An 18,946-nucleotide genomic window follows, 5' to 3' on the forward strand; every position below is an offset into this window, starting at 1 on the left:
TAGAGGGTCGAATTACGGCCACGTAGGAAGAAAAGGATCGTAAAACGGATCTAATATGAACAAGTTATGATCATTTTCGTAAAAGTAGGTTAGGCTGGACAATGCAAGTCTGGAACTGAACATTCTATCGAAATATAGTGCTCGCGTCACGCGACGCTGAACTGGTTAAGCCGTCGCGGCCCGCGACCCTTGTCGCGTCACGCGACACCAAAGAGACCATCCCGTCGCGGCACGCGACAGGTTAACTGGTTGAATCTTGTTGCTGGTAGTGTGAATTTATCTCATGAACTCATACAATTCAGCCTAAACTATCATTAACTAACCATTTTTGGGTGTTTTTTATTATAGGTAACTCTGTAAAGAGACGGGTGGCGATCAAGCAAATGAACGAACCGAATACACACGTATATGAAGCTTCCGCAACTAAATCAAGACTTTAGTTACCAAACTCTTTAGGGTTGTTTTGCCCAATTTTGTAACTATGGAACTAATGCTTTACAATTTAAGTATGTGTGAGTAAAAATAGAAGGTTCTAAAACGTTGTAAACTCGTTTTTTTAAGGCTATGAAACGTATGTAAATGTCGATTTATTGATGTTTTTGGAATAATGGCATTTTAAATGCACTATATGTTATGTGAAATATCAAATGATGATAAGGGTCTTACATTTAAGTGACGAATCATGCGCCCAGATTAACCATTTTGTTGTGACGTATGTGGACATGAAAACCAAAAATGAAGTTATAACACCCCGACCACGTGAAACATGTCGCTGAAATGCCGGGAAGTCACGTTACAAGATTGTTCACAACACATGGCACTAAACTTACTTTAATTTATTGAATTACATTGTTTTTAAAAACAAAACATAACATTACAAGTAGTTCTTTTTAATTTAAAGTAAGTAAGGCCCAAGTCCGTCCCCTATGTGAAGCATACTTGAATAGTATTATGGATTTGTACCTGAAACATATGTGAAAGTAAAGGGTCAACATAAAGTTGGTGATGTCACACCCCAACCGATGGTGGAAACATCGGGGTGAGACGAAAACGAGATTGCTCGACACTTCATAACGTGTTAATGTGACAATATTTAAATAAATCATGTTTCATTTCATACTAAAAGAGGATTACATTATCTTGAAATGGAAAAGTACAACAATTACAACTTAAACAAATACAACATTATAATTACAAATAAAGAATTTAAGTGCGTTTCTAAATCCATGCTAAATAGATTTCTTCAAGCATCGATATACGTTTCCTGCAACATGTATTAAAATAATATGAACACAAAGTTGACGAGTATACAAGTTTGGTTACATAGCATACGTATAAAAGATTGTTTCAAATCCAACATGGTAATTTATATGCTAAGTTGAAGCTAGCATGCATAACTATAGGCCAAACCCGAGTGTCCACTGAATAATGTGCATCCCTCGTCACCGAAGTGAACGAGACCGTAAAGTATAATGTGCATCCCTCGACACCGAAGTGATCGAGACTGTAAAGTATAATAACTTAACAGTACCCCTACGGGCGGTGTGCTACTCCTATAACACTATAATTGTTAAGGTGGGCTAGCTAAGTTAATGATAAATAGATTGCATGAAAGTATTCTAGCATAAACAACCTAAGCACAACAAATAGCATGTTTTGTGGATTAAGTGATTTAATATGTTTGATTGTGTGTATTGTGATTTTTGATAGATTATACGTGTTACACCCAAAAGTGCATTAAAGCGGAAAAAGGGTCAAGTATACTCACGGTTTGCGTAGTAAATCCCATGTACGTGAGCTGGTGCATTGAGTGTTTTCTTTTGCTTTCTTTATTTTCTACAGATTCTCTTTCGTGTTCAGATTACTAACAAACTTAAACATATTATATCACTGATTGTTGCTGTCACACCCCCAAAAATCCACAAGCGGAATGTCACCGCGTGGAGGCTTGACTGACCAGGATCAACCACCAATCATATTGAACAATGTATTTAAAATAGATAAAATCCAACTACGCAATATAATTGGTGTTCAAAAACTAGTTAACCAAGTTCAAATTTAAACAGCGGAAGCATAAGACGTAAATCCAAAACGTAAGTTCAATAAGTTCATAAAGTTCAAATGTTAAGCATGGGACATAACAGTCCATATCCCACAACGACCTCTCCTCCTTGTGCAAGCTCCATAAACATCTAACGACCTGCAAGGCATGTAACAAGGAGTCAACAACAAAGTTGAGCGAGTTCACAGTCGGTTGTTTAGTTTTAAAAGTTTGTTTGAAAACCATGAGTTGTTTCGTAAACCATGAGTTAACCAGTATCTTTGTGTTTCCCCAAACCATACCCATGATCAGTGGGGGCTTCCCCATGTGAACCACTAGACCGTTACCATATCGACAACTGACGAAAGTAAGTTGTGCGCTAAGTCAATGTCTATCATCATTGACTGAGTGCCCAGATCCATTAGTACACGCCCGTCCTACCGGCATGGTGTGAGGCTTGTCAACCCTAATAGCGCTATTAACTAATGACCCGCTCGCCATTGGCCCGACGAATAAGTCGATATAAATATGAGGGACTTAATGATAGAGTTTTTGTCTAGTAAGTTTTAAGGTTGTTGTCCTACCTAAGGAGGACGAACGTACGTATTCTACCCAAGGAGAATACACAAGATTAATATTGCATCCTACCTATGGAGGATGGCGGTACATATCCTTCCTAAGGAGGATATGCAGGTTCCGTTTTAGTTCTTTAACCCATTCCCAAACCACCCATGCCTTGTAGAGAGTGTGAACTCACCTTGGTTTGCTCGGTTAGATTAGTTACTCTAATAATCAGAAATCGTCCTAATAAGGTACATATAACAATCAGTTTTTCATGCATGCATAACACGTATCCTACGTACGGTTTATCTACTCACTACTTCTATCACATACCACTCAATTCAATGTCATACTCTGACTTTTGTGGAAAGATCATAGTTAAAAATACACTTGTAACACTTGTTAGAAAATATTTTCTATGTGTTGGAATTTTTAGAAAATTTCGCCATAGTTTCCTTTGTAAAAGGAGGTGTCCATTCTAATAAGCATATCATTTTCTTTTCCAAAAAATCATTCAACAATCAACAACAATTTACCAAGAGCAAACTATTCCATTTACAAGCCAACATGAACTTGATGTCTCATAAAAACGCGTAGTAACTTGGTGAGGCGTTTAGTGGGTTTAGTTACCCTCCAAAGTGTGTTTACTTTATTTAAAATCTCATTCTCGGGATTTTTATATGTTCACAACTTGTGAACATATTTTACAAAAATATTTATTTACAACATTTTCACGTGTCACTAGTATCCATATACTTACTTTATTTCCAAAATAGTGCAAGGATCATGATCTTTCAAAAACCGTCTTTTAAACTTGGTTTATTTAGGAAAATCATTCACAAGTTTTAGATCTACAAGTTTACTAGTTCACTAGGTTTATTACTTTGTAAGAAAAATCATTTTTACTTTCAAGTTCATGTTAGTCTAGGAGATAATTATTTCATGAAAGCACATAATCATTCCTAACTTGTTAAACCATGCTTTTAGTCATGCTCTAACAAGTTCCATATGATTATCAATCATCATATTACTAGTAACCAACAAGCAAGCATCAACATATACCAAACAACATCATACTAACAATATTACATCATGTTTCATCTTATTTAAGCTTATGTTTCATGATTCAAGATTCAAGTCTTTTAGTGTTCATATGTTTCATCATAATATATCTATTAACCACAAACAACATGAAGTAAATAAGGATTAACAAGAAGCTTACAACTAGCTTAAAGCTAGGGAAGAAACAATGGAGAAAATGAGTGGATAAAGGTTTGTGGTAGAGGTCCTTCAAATTCCGAGAACACCGAGCTTTGTTATACACCTTGTATCACCTTGTAGTGCACTTGGGTTAGTGGGATTGAATTGGAAAATGGTGGTGGCATATAGGGGGTTTCGGCCAAAGCTTTGTAGAGGGAGAGAGAGGAGTGTGATGTTGAAGAATGGTAGGTGATTTTGATGGTTCTTATATCCAAATAACCCTTTTATCCTTTGGTTTTCTTGTCCTCCATAGTACAACACAATATCAATACAATCCCAATGCAAGATTATGGGGAGTTTTGGAAGATTTAGGCAAATCTTTGGGGTGGTGGTCCCTAAGGGACGGTTACAATACAAGGTGGGTGGGGTAAATTGTGTTTAGATGGTAACTAACTTAGTTAGTGGGAGTTCAAAGGTAATATCTAATTTTTAATGTGTAGGATGCTTTATATAGGGAGTTTAAGAGTTCGGTAACCATAACTAGCTCAGAAAAATAAAAACAATGCTTCTTGCAATATTTTAGTGTTCCGGGTAATGTCCGGTTGTTAGGTTAGGTACCGTTCTGTTAAAGTGCTAAGTTATTCCGTTTAGTGTCTTTTATGTATCTTTTTGTAACACTTTTAATTCCCAACACTTAGGAAAGCATACAGGACTATTTAGTCAGTTTTCTGCACAAGACTAGTATATTAACAAGCACATGTAAGTATGACGCAGAAATCAGAAAGCAGTTAAGTAATTCAGCACAGTCATTAAGCACTTAATTAATATTAATAAATCGTACGGATACATGTAATTATGAGGGTTGTCACATTCTCCCCCTGTTAAGAAAATTTCGTCCCGAAATTTAGCGCGTGGTTACTGAGGAAGCTAGTTAAGTTGCGTGGTTTCCTGGTTTTCCTGGGGTGTCACATCATCCCCCCGTTGATTTAGAATTTCGTCCCGAAATTCTGCAGTAGCTTCAGCCTCAGTAGTGGTTGCACTTTTCCTAAACAACTGGGGATACTTGAGTTTCATTTGGTCTTCTCGTTCCCAGGTATACTCTGGGCCACGACAGGAATTCCAACGAACTCGAACAAGAGGTATTTTGGCACGCTTGAGAACCTTAACATCTCGATCAGTAATCTCTACAGGTTCCTCGACGAATCGCAGCTGATCGTCGATAGTGAGCTCCTTGAGAGGAACTATGAGGGTTTCATCCGACAGACACTTCTTCAGATTCGACACATGGAAAACATTGTGAACTCCGCTGAGTTCTGCCGGTAGATTCAGCTTTGTAACACGTCGAAATTTTGTGTCCAATAATGTGTTGACACGTGTCATGAGTTTACACGTGGTATTAAACATTAAATAAAGGACTAAAGTTGACAAACCTTGAAAGTATGTAAATTCGGGGGTAAAAAATGTCAACAAGGGGTGAATATACTGTATAGTAACCCTAAGTGATGCTCGTACCTTCAAACGAAAATCATGGATCGTACAGAGCGAAATGCGGAAGAAAGTGAGAGATTACAAACTACTGGGGTCAAATGTGTCAACATGTTTAATTTATACCTCTGAGTGACCCTTTGACGAACCCGAGACTTTGTAACAGTAAAATACGCTCACTAGAATATACGATATAAATTTCGCGAAGTTCCATTTTAAAACGAGAAAGTTATGATCAAATTCGTATGTGAGGGGTTAAAAGCGTCAACAATAAAAGTTAAGGCTTTTCGGATAGTAATTAATCTAACCAGGGGCTTAACAACGTGGGTAAAAGTCACGAGGCCCTTGTTTGTAAATAATCGAGGGCCAAATCGCAAAGTTACCCCTTCGAAACCGAAAGGTCAGGTTAATGATTACAAAAGATATGAAAATCTTGAAAATCAAGTCTAATGCGGGCCGCGTTAAAGAATCAAGCAAGCTAACGCGGGCCGCGAGCCACCTGCAGATTCGTTTACTGACTTAAGGATTCAGGCGGCCCGCGTAAGCCTAGCCTGAATCCTAATGCGGGCCGCGTGAGAGTGCCAGATGCAGAAAACATGGGCAGATTCACTGTTTGAGCTTGTGAACGATCTTGTGTGCATTTATTGAAGCATGGGCGCCCTCTACATGTCCCCTAGCACTATAGGAGACCTGCTGATCATCCATGAGCAATTGTAGGATGAGTTGTAATGATCTTGGGCACCATAATTCACTATAAAAGGCAATGCATTGCACCAATGTTCAACACACCTCAAACCTGCCTTCTAGTTCACTTCTGGAGCTCCAAAGCATTCCTCTAACATCTCTAGTCGTGCACCAAGCTTCTGTAAGTATGCCTACCCTTTTGTGGCTTAGTTTTTGCATAGTTTAGCTTAAAAGTCAATCCGTCGTAATTAACGATTGACTTTGCGATAAATCACAAATGGTCCAGTGTTTTGTCGAATCAAAGGTAGTTATACGTTGGTAATCATGTGGGCTTTAAACCCCTAAAAGGGCACCCTCTGATTCCCACTCTAACTAGTCTGAATGTCGAGTCAAACGTGCTTAGAAAAAGTCAACAGAAATGCTATTTTGCGATTTTACGCATAATCAGTAATGTAGATGGTGTGTAACCTATTTCAACACTCATAAAACATGATAATAAGTATATTAACTAGTCTAAGCTTGTTTGATCCGACCATTTACTGTTTTGACCCGGTTTGGAGCCGAAAGTCGCAAAACTTTGACTTTTGCTTTGACTTCAGTTCTGACCCGTTAAAGTATGATTTAGATATGCCTTAGGACTCTCTTAGGACCAGGTTACATGATGGTATAACCTTCTGTGACCGGTTCATTATTTGTCCGAGTCTTTTACACCTTTCCGTTAAATGCTTAAAAGTTGACCGTAACGCCCTTTTTAATTTAAAACGAGAATTTCGGACATGTGAAAGGACCATAACCTTAGTTACTGATTTCTAAACATGTCCCTAAAATTTCACGTCAATCCGAGGTCCAGAATAGGAGTTATGCTAAATAGCGCAACTTACGGAAACTTTAGTAATTAAGTAGCGCAATTAGCATAACGCCTATCTAAACCCATATTTCGACACCAAACCTTTTACACACTGATGTAAAATAATATTTTGGGATTTTTAAAGATTTTTAATTATTTTTAGCCTGCTCATAACCTGCGGTTATGGCATCGGTTCGGTAATTACCGAATATACCCTTTTCGGACATAACTTGAGTTCTACAAGGTCTTTTGACCCGATTCCAGTTGCTACTGATTTTAAATAATAAATAAAGTATTCTGGACTTTATAAACTGTTCGGGAAGCTCAGATTTCCTGTAGAACTCAGAAACGTCTTTTATAATCTTTAAAAAGACCGAAACACCCCTACGGGGCATAATATGAACTTAAACTCGTTACGGGCATTATGGAAGGTATCCTACTGATACCACAACCTCTTTAAAGCATATTGACTTAGGAAACCTGTGTAGGACTCCTGCGGTTACCCGTTGCGCCTTTTGCGCGCACGGTTCGGTTTATGTAACTAGTTTACATAAACTAGCCGAAAACGAGTCAAACCATATGGTTTTGACCCCAAAATCCAGAGTGTGGTTAATATACCCATATAAAACAAGTCTTCAAACTTGTTGGGTCCAAATCACATTCCATTCCCGGTTTTCGCCTTTCACGTGATTAAACCGTAATTATCCTTTGAAACTGACCGGTCTAAGCTACGGCTAAATTAAAGACCCGTTAGGATTCTAATAGGTTATTTTAAACCTTCGTTCTAGAATAGGAGACCAGTAAAAGCTATTTGAAATTTATTCGATTAAGGATTTATACTTGCAAAGGTAAATACTTTTAACTTATTTTCCGTTATACGGGCTTGGGTTACGGTATCTAAAATACCGCTTGGTCGGGCAATTGACCCCAACTCATTAGTAGTTGGGTATTATCAATGTGACCCGTTTAAAAATTGTTTTGTTGGCTTTACGCCTTTGGGAGCTTAATGACCATGTCCCGGATATCCTTGGCAACATTTTACGAAATGGCCACGACCTTGACATCCGGGTGTAGGCGTACCCCCGGCATTATGTCCATGACTATAAAGGTATAGCCGTTGGTTTTCCCGCCACGGTTTTATGCTATGTGGTGTGTCTATTAAACTTTAACCCGGCACGACCCGGGCGACCGAACGCATAGTAAACATGTAATTCTTTACAAGATTTAATTATAAATTTTCCCAAGTTAATAAGAGTTTGTGCCTTGTGCATTCAAATCAATTTTATTAAACATTTTACAAAAGTGTCGGTTGAATGTATTTACCAGTGTAAACTGACGTATTTTTCCCAAAAAGACTAAATGCAGGTACTAAGCGTAATGGGCTGGATATTTCTCCTTAGCATCAATAAAAGAGTCTCGCAAGCTTAAGATGCCTACGTCTGTTGAACAATTATTTTTATCTTATTATTGATCCCCTGTGGATTTTATTTCAACAATGGTGATACTTTGATATTACATTCAATGTTGAAATATATTTATCTTTATGCTTCCGCTGTGCATTCAAATAATTGTGTGGTTTGACTATATTGTTGCCAACTACGTCATGGTAATCCCCCACCGGGCCCACCGGTGAGACACGTGGAAATCGGGGTGTGACAGGTTGGTATCAGAGCCAACATTGAGTGAATTAAACACTATCTATATGTGTTTAATCTCAGTGACACAATTGCACATACTTGAGTCTAGACAAGAATATAGGACAAATTCGAACTTGTTATTCCAGTTTGTCTTTTATTGTTTATTGTGATTTAAAGTTTTGAAAGCAGGAAATATGCCACCAGCAATTAGAAGAGGAAGAGGAGGAAGAGGCAAAGGGACGATCACTACCCACAATGATCACGAGGCCGGACCTTCGAACATGCGAGCTCCTTCCAGTACAAGGAGTGAAGAACCACAGAGGCGTAGACGGAATCTCTTTGAACCTGCTAGACATTCTACCTCGCACAGTTCAACACCTTCATACCGCCACTCGTTTGGACCAAACTCAGAAAATGAACCCAATAACCCTCAACCTTCATTTATACCTCTCCAGCGATCTGCTTCGCACCGTTCTTATGGCGATCCTTCTCCTTCCTTCGTAGGACAATTCAACCCAGCGGATTATGTCCAAGAACCAATAGGTTATAACCCTTTGGGACCAGAGCATCACTTCTCTGAAGATAACGCGGTAGATATGGATGAAGACACGGATCCCATAGAACCTGCCAGAGGTACTCCCAATCATCCAATCGAGATCTCTGATGGGTCATCCTTTCATGGAACACCCTATCAAGGTCCCGATAGTTATCAGGCGAGGTTTGACCAATGTAATTGGTACTTCACACCATCTCATCATTTCTCGCATCATGACCAACAGCAACAATAGGATCCTTCTGAGGATTCGCGGTTTGTGGCAGTTACGCCACCGCCTCCACCGCCACCAGTTCAACCAGTACTTCCTGATCCGCCAAGGCGTAGAAGATCAGGCGCGCGGATGTCCACCGAGGAGGGGAATTCCATTTTAGCACCCCTCGCCACTCGAGTGCGAGTCACTTTCCGCCAGTGCCTGAAGAACCACAACTAGGGGAACCTTCGGGTCACCCTGCAGAGGTGAATTCTGCACCAGTTGCACCACCTCCGCCACCTTTCGGCTATGATAACCCTATACCAGCATATGGCGGTTCCACCGCATACAATCCATTTGAGCAGCCGACTCACACGCACTACAACTATAACTATGATGCCGATCCATACGTGGTAGCGGCTAATTACAATGCCCTCCATGGAACCTCTTGGAGACCAGATTACTCAGCTCATGGGTATCCAATACCTCCTAGACCTCCGGTTCAGCAACCGTCGCAGCAGCCACGTTTTTCTCCACCGGAGCAAGAAGAAATCCTCCACCGTCTAAACCGAGTGGAACGAGACTTCGAACAAGAACGTAAGAGTAATCGTGGATTCCTTAAAGGCCTAGCAAACCTACTAAAAGGAAGGAAGAAACGAGATCATTAGTCTCTTTATGTATTACAGTATTTACTAATACAAGCAAAATCCCTGCGAGGACATTTGTTTAGAGTATTTTCGTCCCTGCGTGGATATTTATCATGTTTAGTCCCTACGCGGACAATTACTTTCAGTCCCTGCGTGGACTTATCTTTTAGTCCCTGCGCGGACATCTATCTATGTATTTGGTCCCTGCGTGGACTTGTTTTCTGTAAACCTCTGCGTAGGTATTTATGTATTTAAAAAGTCCCGTTTAGGGCAGCGTGTAATCATTGTTATAATTAATGGAATGTTATGTTATAAATTTCATTTTTGTTATTATATATGAAATAAATCAAAAATCATTCCTTTTTAAATTAATCTGCCTAAATAAAGAATCTTAATGGTGAAACCTAGCCAGGTGTCATTATAAGACCCGGCCAAGATGGTAAGACCTAATTAAAGAATTCAGATCTCCAGTTAACCGCTGTAAGCATATTAACGTTCTTGGCAGATGTGATTCGTTAAAATCGCACGCGTCATTCTTATATAAGAATCCTTTTAAGGATTCCAAAGCCCAAATTAATGATTTGTAAATCATGGGTTAAATCGTCAATAAAGATGATCATTTATTAAACATTCATTAGCGATGTAGTGCCTACGGGCCAAACTATTTTTACATCCATTAGTGATGTAATGCCTACGGGCCGTATTTATTGTCATATAAGACAAAAGGCAGTGGTAGTCTATAACTCCCTGTCAGAAGAGGTAAAAGGACTACGGTTCAAACCTCCATGCCTTGATTCTCCGTAATCCCGGCTTATATAATAAAAACGTCCTTGTGACCAGGCTTTTGTGCCATTAACAATATTATTTTGTAAATAGGATAAGTTATATCCAAATCCTAAATAAAAGTGAGTAACAAATTAACCGGATATGGTCTATGTTTACCATGGTTAATGAATTGCCATAAAAGACGATTCCATAATAAACTCCTAAAACTTTGTCATCATCTTCTGTAGCAGATTCAAGTTGCAATGGCTGACCCAAATGAAGTGAATAGTCATACGAAAGAAGATGAAAATGATAATGCCCAAATTCATATCACGGGCGCGGAATTGAAAGCTTTTGTCGACGACGCTGTTAAGGCAGCCTTGGATCGACAATACGAAGAGTACACTGAGTCCCGGAGCAGAACCATATCTAAACCACACTCAAAGCCGAAAACCCACTCAAAATCTCACAGCAAACCACCCTCGACTCCGTCTAAGCCTAAAAAGGACGACGATAAACACTCATCCAATGAAAACAGTGTTCGTCCTAAGGAAAAAGTGTTTACTGATGCATCTCGCGCCAGAGGTTGCACCTACAAGTATTTCGTATCTAGCAAGCCCCGAGATTTCACTGGGGAGAAAGGCGCGGTAGATTGTATGACTTGGTTAAACGAGATGGACACCGTGGTAGACATCAGTGGTTGTGCAGAGAGAGACATGGTAAAGTTTGTTTCGCAATCATTCAAGGGCGAAGCCCTGGCTTGGTGGAGGTCGTTGGTTCAGGCCTCGGGGAAGGCTGTTTTGTATAGCATGACGTGGGTGGAATTCATTTCTCTCATCAAGGAAAATTACTGCCCTCAACATGAGGTTGAAAAGATCGAGTCCGACTTCCTATCGTTGGTTATGACAAACCTTGACTGTCAAGCTTACCTCACGAGCTTCAACACAATGTCCCGGTTGGTTCCGTATCTAGTAACCCCGGAACCAAAGAGAATAGCTCGTTTTATCGGTGGTTTAGCCCCCGAAATAAAGGCAAGCGTGAAGGCCTCTCGGCCAGCGACCTTTAGATCTGTAGCCGACATATCTTTGTCCCTCACTCTGGATGCGGTCAGACAAAGATCTCTGAGGAACAAAGAGGCTGAGAAGAGGAAACGTGAAGATGATACTTCACGAAGGTCGAGCAAGAAGCACTGTGGGAACAGTGACAACAAGAGACGGTCTGAGTCAAGGAGAGATGGGCAACAATCCGGTGAGAAGCCCAAGTGCAAGATTTGCAAGAAACAACACTTTGGAAAGTGTAGACTCGAATCGAACTCGCAGACTCAGTCAAAGTCATTTGCCTGCGGGATATGCAAGTCCAAGGACCACAAGACCTTGGATTGCAAAATGCTGAAGGATGCAACTTGCTTCAGTTGCAATGAGAAGGGGCACATTAAAACCAGCTACCCTAAATACGCCAAGAAACCTGAAGAGGCCAAGAAGACTAATGCAAGAGTCTTTAGGATGGATGCGAAAGAAGCTGTGCAAGATGATAACGTGATCACAGGTACTTTTCTTGTAAATGATATCTTTGCAAGAGTACTTTTTGATTCAGGCGCTGATAAGTCTTTCGAAGATCATAAATTTTGCAAATTGCTGAATATGCCTGTCAAAACCTTGAGTGTAAACTATGAGGTAGAGTTAGCAGATGGCACCATAGAAACTGTCCCTACTGTGTTAGATGGATGTGTTATATCCATTAAGAACCACTCTTTTCCTCTATCTCTACTTCCCTTTAAATTGGCCGGTTTTGACATAGTATTGGGTATGGACTGGTTATCTCACAACCAGGCCCAAATCGTCTGCAACAGAAAGCAAGTGGTGATAAAGACTCCGTCTGGTGAATCGCATACCATTCGGGGAGATACCCAGTATGGATTACCTGAGCATGTGGCTATGCTCAAAGCTTCAAAATGTTTAAAGAAGGGTTGTGTCATCTACATGGCACAAGTGATTATTGATGAGCCTAAGCCGAAGATAGAAGACATCCCCGTCATTTCTGAATACCCAGAAGTTTTTCCTGAAGATCTACCTGGTTTGCCACCAGATAGGCAAGTGGAATTCAGGATTGATATCATCCCTGGAGCAGCACCTGTTGCTAGAGCACCTTACAAGTTAGCACCAACCGAAATGAAAGAGTTAAGGACACAACTGGATGAACTGCTAGCTAAAGGTTTCATCAAGCCTAGTTCGTCTCCTTGTTGAGCACCAGTCCTGTTTGTCAAGAAGAAGGACGGATCGATGCGTCTGTGCATCGATTATCGCGAGCTTAACAAAGTCACGATAAAGAATAGGTATCCTTTGCCGAGGATCGACGATTTGTTCGATCAGTTACAAGGGGCAAGTTATTTCTCGAAGATTGACTTGAGGTCAGGCTACCATCAACTGAAAGTCAGAGATGAAGACGTACATAAAACAGCATTTAGGACTCGTTATGGTCACTATGAGTTCCTAGTGATGCCTTTTGGGCTCACTAATGCACCGGCTGCGTTCATGGATCTCATGAATCGCGTTTGCAAGCCGTACTTAGACAAATTCGTCATCGTTTTCATCGACTACATTCTTATCTACTCTAAGAACCAAGCTGACCATGAGAAACACCTTTGCTGTATTCTCAAACTCCTGCATCATGAGAAACTCTATGCCAAATTCTCTAAGTGCGAATTCTGGCTCCGAGAAGTCCAATTCCTTGGACATGTTGTCAGCGAGCGTGGTATCCAATGGATCCCGCTAAAGTGGAAGCCATCACGAATTGGCAGGAGCCAAAGACGCCTACAGAGATTCGTAGTTTTCTGGGGTTAGCAGGATATTACAGGCGCTTCATTGAAAATTTTTCAAGGATTGTTGCGCCCCTAACTTCCTTGACCAAGAAGAAAGTAAAGTTCGTTTGGGGCCCTAAGCAGCAAGAGTCCTTTGATATTCTGAAGCAAAAGTTGAGCAACGCTCCTGTACTGACTTTGCCTGAAGGTACCGAAGAGTTCGTAGTTTACTGCGATGCATCACACACTGGCATGGGATGTGTGCTTATGCAGAGAGGCAAGGTTATTGCCTATGCTTCAAGACAGTTAAAAGTGCATGAGAAGAATTACACCACCCATGACTTGGAATTGGGTGCCGTTGTGTTCGCACTAAAACTGTGGAGGCATTATCTGTATGGTATCAAGTTTGTGATTTATTCTGATCATAAGAGCCTTCAACATCTGTTTAATCAGAAGGATTTAAACATGAGGCAGCGCCGTTGGATGGAGACTTTAAATGATTATGATTGTGAAATCAGATATCATCCCGGCAAGGCGAATGTAGTCGCTGATGCCTTGAGTCAAAAGGAAAGGGTGAAACCCATCCGAATCAATGCCAAGAGCATTGAAGTGAAGAATAATTTGATTGAAAGGTTGTTAGCTGCACAGAGGGAAGCTGTGTTGGAAGCTAACTATCCTAAAGAAAAGCTAGGAGTAACTGAGGAGCAGTTAACTCTTAGCAAGGACGGAATTTTACGATTAAATGGACGAATATGGGTTCCAATTTACGGAGGACTTCGAGATGTCATCATCCAGGAAGCCCATAGTTCTAAATACTCCGTCCATCCTGGAGCAGATAAAATGTACCAGGATCTAAAGGCAAATTATTGGTGGATAGGCTTGAAAAAGTCTGTAGCCGCTTATGTAGCCAAATGCTTGACTTGTGCGCAAGTCAAAGCTGAGCATCAAAAGCCGTCAGGCTTGCTACAACAGCATGAACTTCCCGAATGGAAGTGGGAAATGGTAACTATGGATTTTATTACCAAGTTACCCAAGACGAGGAAAGGAAATGATACAATATGGGTTATAGTTGATAGACTGACTAAGTCAGCACATTTCTTACCCATCAAGGAGATTTATAGCTCCGACATGTTGGCCCAGTTATACGTTGATAAGATTGTAGCCTTGCATGGCATACCTATGTTTATTATCTCTGACAGAGATACTAGATACACGTCACATTTTTGGAAGAGTTTCCAGCAATCTTTGGGCACACGTTTGAATTTTAGTACGGCTTACCATCCTCAGACAGACGGTCAGAGTGAGCGTACTATTCAGATGTTGGAAGACATGCTACGTGCATGTGCAATCGATTTGGGTGGTAGTTGGGATAAGAACCTGCCATTAATCGAATTCTCCTACAACAATAGCTACCATACCAGCATTAAGGCTGCGCCCTTCGAGGCATTATACGGTAGAAAGTGTAGATCGCCCGTGTGTTGGGCGGAAGTTGGAGATGTCCAATTATCAGGACCAGAGATAGTCTTCGAAAGGACGGACAAGATTGTCCAGATTTGAGACCGTCTCAAAGCTGCCCGAGATAGGCAGAAAAGTTACGCAAATCCAAAGCGTAAAGATTTTCACTTCGAAGTAGGTGAAAAAGTGTTGCTTAAAGTATCACCCTGGAAGGGAGTGATGCGTTTTGGTAAGAAAGGCAAGCTAAGTTCGAGATACATAGGACCTTTCGAGGTTATCGAACGTGTCGGGTCAGTTGCCTATAAGTTGAACTTACCTGAAGAGCTCAATGGAATTCACAACGTGTTCCACATCTGCAATCTGAAGAAGTGCTTCGCCGATGAATCACTGGTAATACCCCATACAGATGTGCATATAGATGAGAGCTTAAAATTTGTGGAAAAACATTTGTCGATTGAAGATCGACAGGTAAAGAATCTTCGAAGGAAGCATGTACCTATTGTGAAGGTCAAATGGGATGCCCGTAGAGGTCCCGAATTCACGTGGGAGGTTGAATCCACGATGAAAGAAAAATACCCTTATTTGTTTCAGTAAATCTCGGGTCGAGATTTATTTTAAGGGGGTGAGGATGTAACACCTCGAAATTTTGTGTCCAATAATGTGTTGACACGTGTCATGAGTTTACGCGCGGTATTAAACATTAAATAAAGGACTAAAGTTGACAAACTTTGAAAGTATGTAAATTCGGGGGTTAAAAATGTCATCAAGGGGTAAATATACTGTATAGTAACCCTAAGTGATGCTCGTACCTTCAAACGAAAATCATGGATCGTACGGAGCGAAATGCGGAAGAAAGTGAGAGATTACAAACTACTGGGGTCAAATGTGTCAACATGTTTAATTTATACCTCTGAGTGATCCTTTGACGAACCCGAGACTTTGTAACAGTAAAATACGCTCACTAGAATATACGATATAAATTTCGCGAAGTTCCGTTTTAAAACGAGAAAGTTATGATCAAATTCGTATGTGAGGGGTTAAAAGCGTCAACAATAAAAGTTAAGGCTTTTCGGATAGTAATTAATCTAACCGAGGGCTTAACAACGCGGGTAAAAGTCATGAGGCCCTTGTTTGTAAATAATCGAGGGCCAAATCGCAAAGTTACCCCTTCGAAACCGAAAGGTCAGGTTAATGATTGCAAAAGATATGAAAATCTTGAAAATCAAGTCTAATGCGGGCCGCGTTAAAGAATCAAGCAAGCTAACGCGGGCCGCGAGCCACCTGCAGATTCGTTTACTGACTTAAGGATTCAGGCGGCCCGCGTAAGCCTAGCCTGAATCCTAATGCGGGCCGCGTGAGAGTGCCAGATGCAGAAAACATGGGCAGATTCACTGTTTGAGCTTGTGAACGATCTTGTGTACATTAATTGAAGCATGGGCGCCCTCTACATGTCCCCTAGCACTATAGGACACCTGCTGATCATCCATGAGCAATTGTAGGATGAGTTGTAATGATCTTGGGCACCATAATTCACTAGAAAAGGCAATGCATTGCACCAATGTTCAACACACCTCAAACCTGCCTTCTAGTTCACTTCTGGAGCTCCAAAGCATTCCTCTAAAATCTCTAGTCGTGCACCAAGCTTCTGTAAGTATGCCTACCCTTTTGTGGCTTAGTTTTTGCATAGTTTAGCTTAAAAGTCAATCCGTCGTAATTAACGATTGACTTTGCGATAAATCACAAATGGTCCAGTGTTTTGTCGAATCAAAGGTAGTTATACGTTGGTAATCATGTGGGCTTTAAACCCCTAAAAGGGCACCCTCTGATTCCCACTCTAACTAGTCCGAATGTCGAGTCAAACGTGCTTAGAAAAAGTCAACAGAAATGCTATTTTGCGATTTTATGCATAATCAGTAATGTAGATGGTGTGTAACCTGTTTTAACACTCATAAAACATGATAATAAGTATATTAACTAGTCTAAGCTTGTTTGATCCGACCATTTACTGTTTTGACCCGGTTCGGAGCCTAAAGTCGCAAAACTTTGACTTTTGCTTTGACTTCAGTTCTGACCCGTTAAAGTATGATTTAGATATGCCTTAGGACTCTCTTAAGACCATGTTACATGATGGTATAACCCTCTGTGACCGGTTCGTTATTTGTCCGAGTCTTCTACACCTTTCCGTTAAATGCTTAAAAGTTGACCGTAACGCCCTTTTTAATTTAAAATGAGAATTTCGGACATGTGAAAGGACCATTATCTTAGTTACTGATTTCTAAACATGTCCCTAAAATTTCACGTCAATCCGAGGTCCAGAATAGGAGTTATGCTAAATAGCGCAAATTACGGAAACTTTAGTAATTAAATAGCGCAATTAGCATAACGCCTATCTAAACCCAGATTTCGACACCAAACCTTTTACACACTGATGTAAAATAATATTTTGGGATTTTTAAAGATTTTTAATTATTTTTAGCCTGCTCATAACCTGCGGTTATGGCATCGGTTCGGTAATTACCGAATATACCCTTTTCGGACATAACTTGAGTTCTACAAGGTCTTTTGACCCGATTCCAGTTGCTACTGATTTTAAACAATAAATAAAGTATTTTGGACTTTATAAACTGTTCGGGAAGCTCAGATTTCCTGTAGAACTCAGAAACGTCTTTTATAATCTTTAAAAAGACCGAAACACCCCTACGGGGCATAATATGAACTTAAACTCGTTACGGGCATTATGGAAGGTATCCTACTGATACCACAACCTCTTTAAAGCATATTGACTTTGGAAACCTGTGTAGGACCCCTGCGGTTACCCGTTGCGCCTTTTGCGCGCACGGTTCAGTTTATGTAACTAGTTTACATAAACTAGCCGAAAACGAGTCAAACCATATGGTTTTGACCCCAAAATCCAGAGTGTGGTTAATATACCCATATAAAACAAGTCTTCAAACTTGTTGGGTCCAAATCACATTCCATTCCCGGTTTTCGCCTTTCACGCGATTAAACCGTAATTATCCTTTGAAACTGACCGGTCTAAGCTACGGCTAAATTAAAGACCCGTTAGGATTCTAATAGGTTATTTTAAACCTTCGTTCCAGAATAGGAGACCAGTAAAAGCTATTTGCAATTTATTCAATTAAGGATTTATACTTGCAAAGGTAAATACTTTTAACTTATTTTCCGTTATACGGGCTTGGGTTACGGTATCTAAAATACCGCTTGGTCGGGCAATTGACCCCAACTCATTAGTAGTTGGGTATTATCAATGTGACCCGTTTAAAAATTGTTTTGTTGGCTTTACGCCTTTGGGAGCTTAATGACCATATCCCGGATATCCTTGGCAGCATTTTACCAAATGGCCACGACCTTGACATCCGGGTGTAGGCGTACACCCGACATTATGTCCATGACTATAAAGGTATAGCAATTGGTTTTCCTGCCACGGTTTTATGCTATGTGGTGTGTCTATTAAACTTTAACCCGGCACGACCCGGGCGACCGAACGCATAGTAAACATGTAATTCTTTACAAGATTTAATTATAAATTTTCCCAAGTTAATAAGAGTTTGTGCCTTGTGCATTCAAATCAATTTTATTAAACATTTTACAAAAGTGTCGGTTGAATGTATTTACATGTGTAAACTGACGTATTTTCCCAAAAAGACTAAATGCAGGTACTAAGCGTAATGGGCTGGATATTTCTCCTTAGCATCAATAAAAGAGTCTCATAAGCTTAAGATGCCTACGTCTGTTGAACAATTATTTTTATCTTATTATTGATCCCCTGTGGATTTTATTTCAACAATGGTGATACTTTGATATTACATTCAATGTTGAAATATATTTATCTTTATGCTTCCGCTGTGCATTCAAATAATTGTGTGGTTTGACTATATTGTTGCCAACTACGTCACGGTAATCCCCCACCGGGCCCACCAGTGAGACACGTGGAAATCGGGGTGTGACAAGCTTGTAGGCCACCTTGCCAATTTTCTCAATGATTTCGAAGGGTCCAACATATCGCGGGTTGAGTTTGCCTCATTTGCCAAAACGAACTACACCTTTCCAAGGTGAGACT

This window comes from Helianthus annuus, chromosome 14 (genome assembly GCF_002127325.2).
Source record: "Helianthus annuus cultivar XRQ/B chromosome 14, HanXRQr2.0-SUNRISE, whole genome shotgun sequence".
In the NCBI taxonomy this organism is placed as follows: domain Eukaryota; kingdom Viridiplantae; phylum Streptophyta; class Magnoliopsida; order Asterales; family Asteraceae; genus Helianthus; species Helianthus annuus.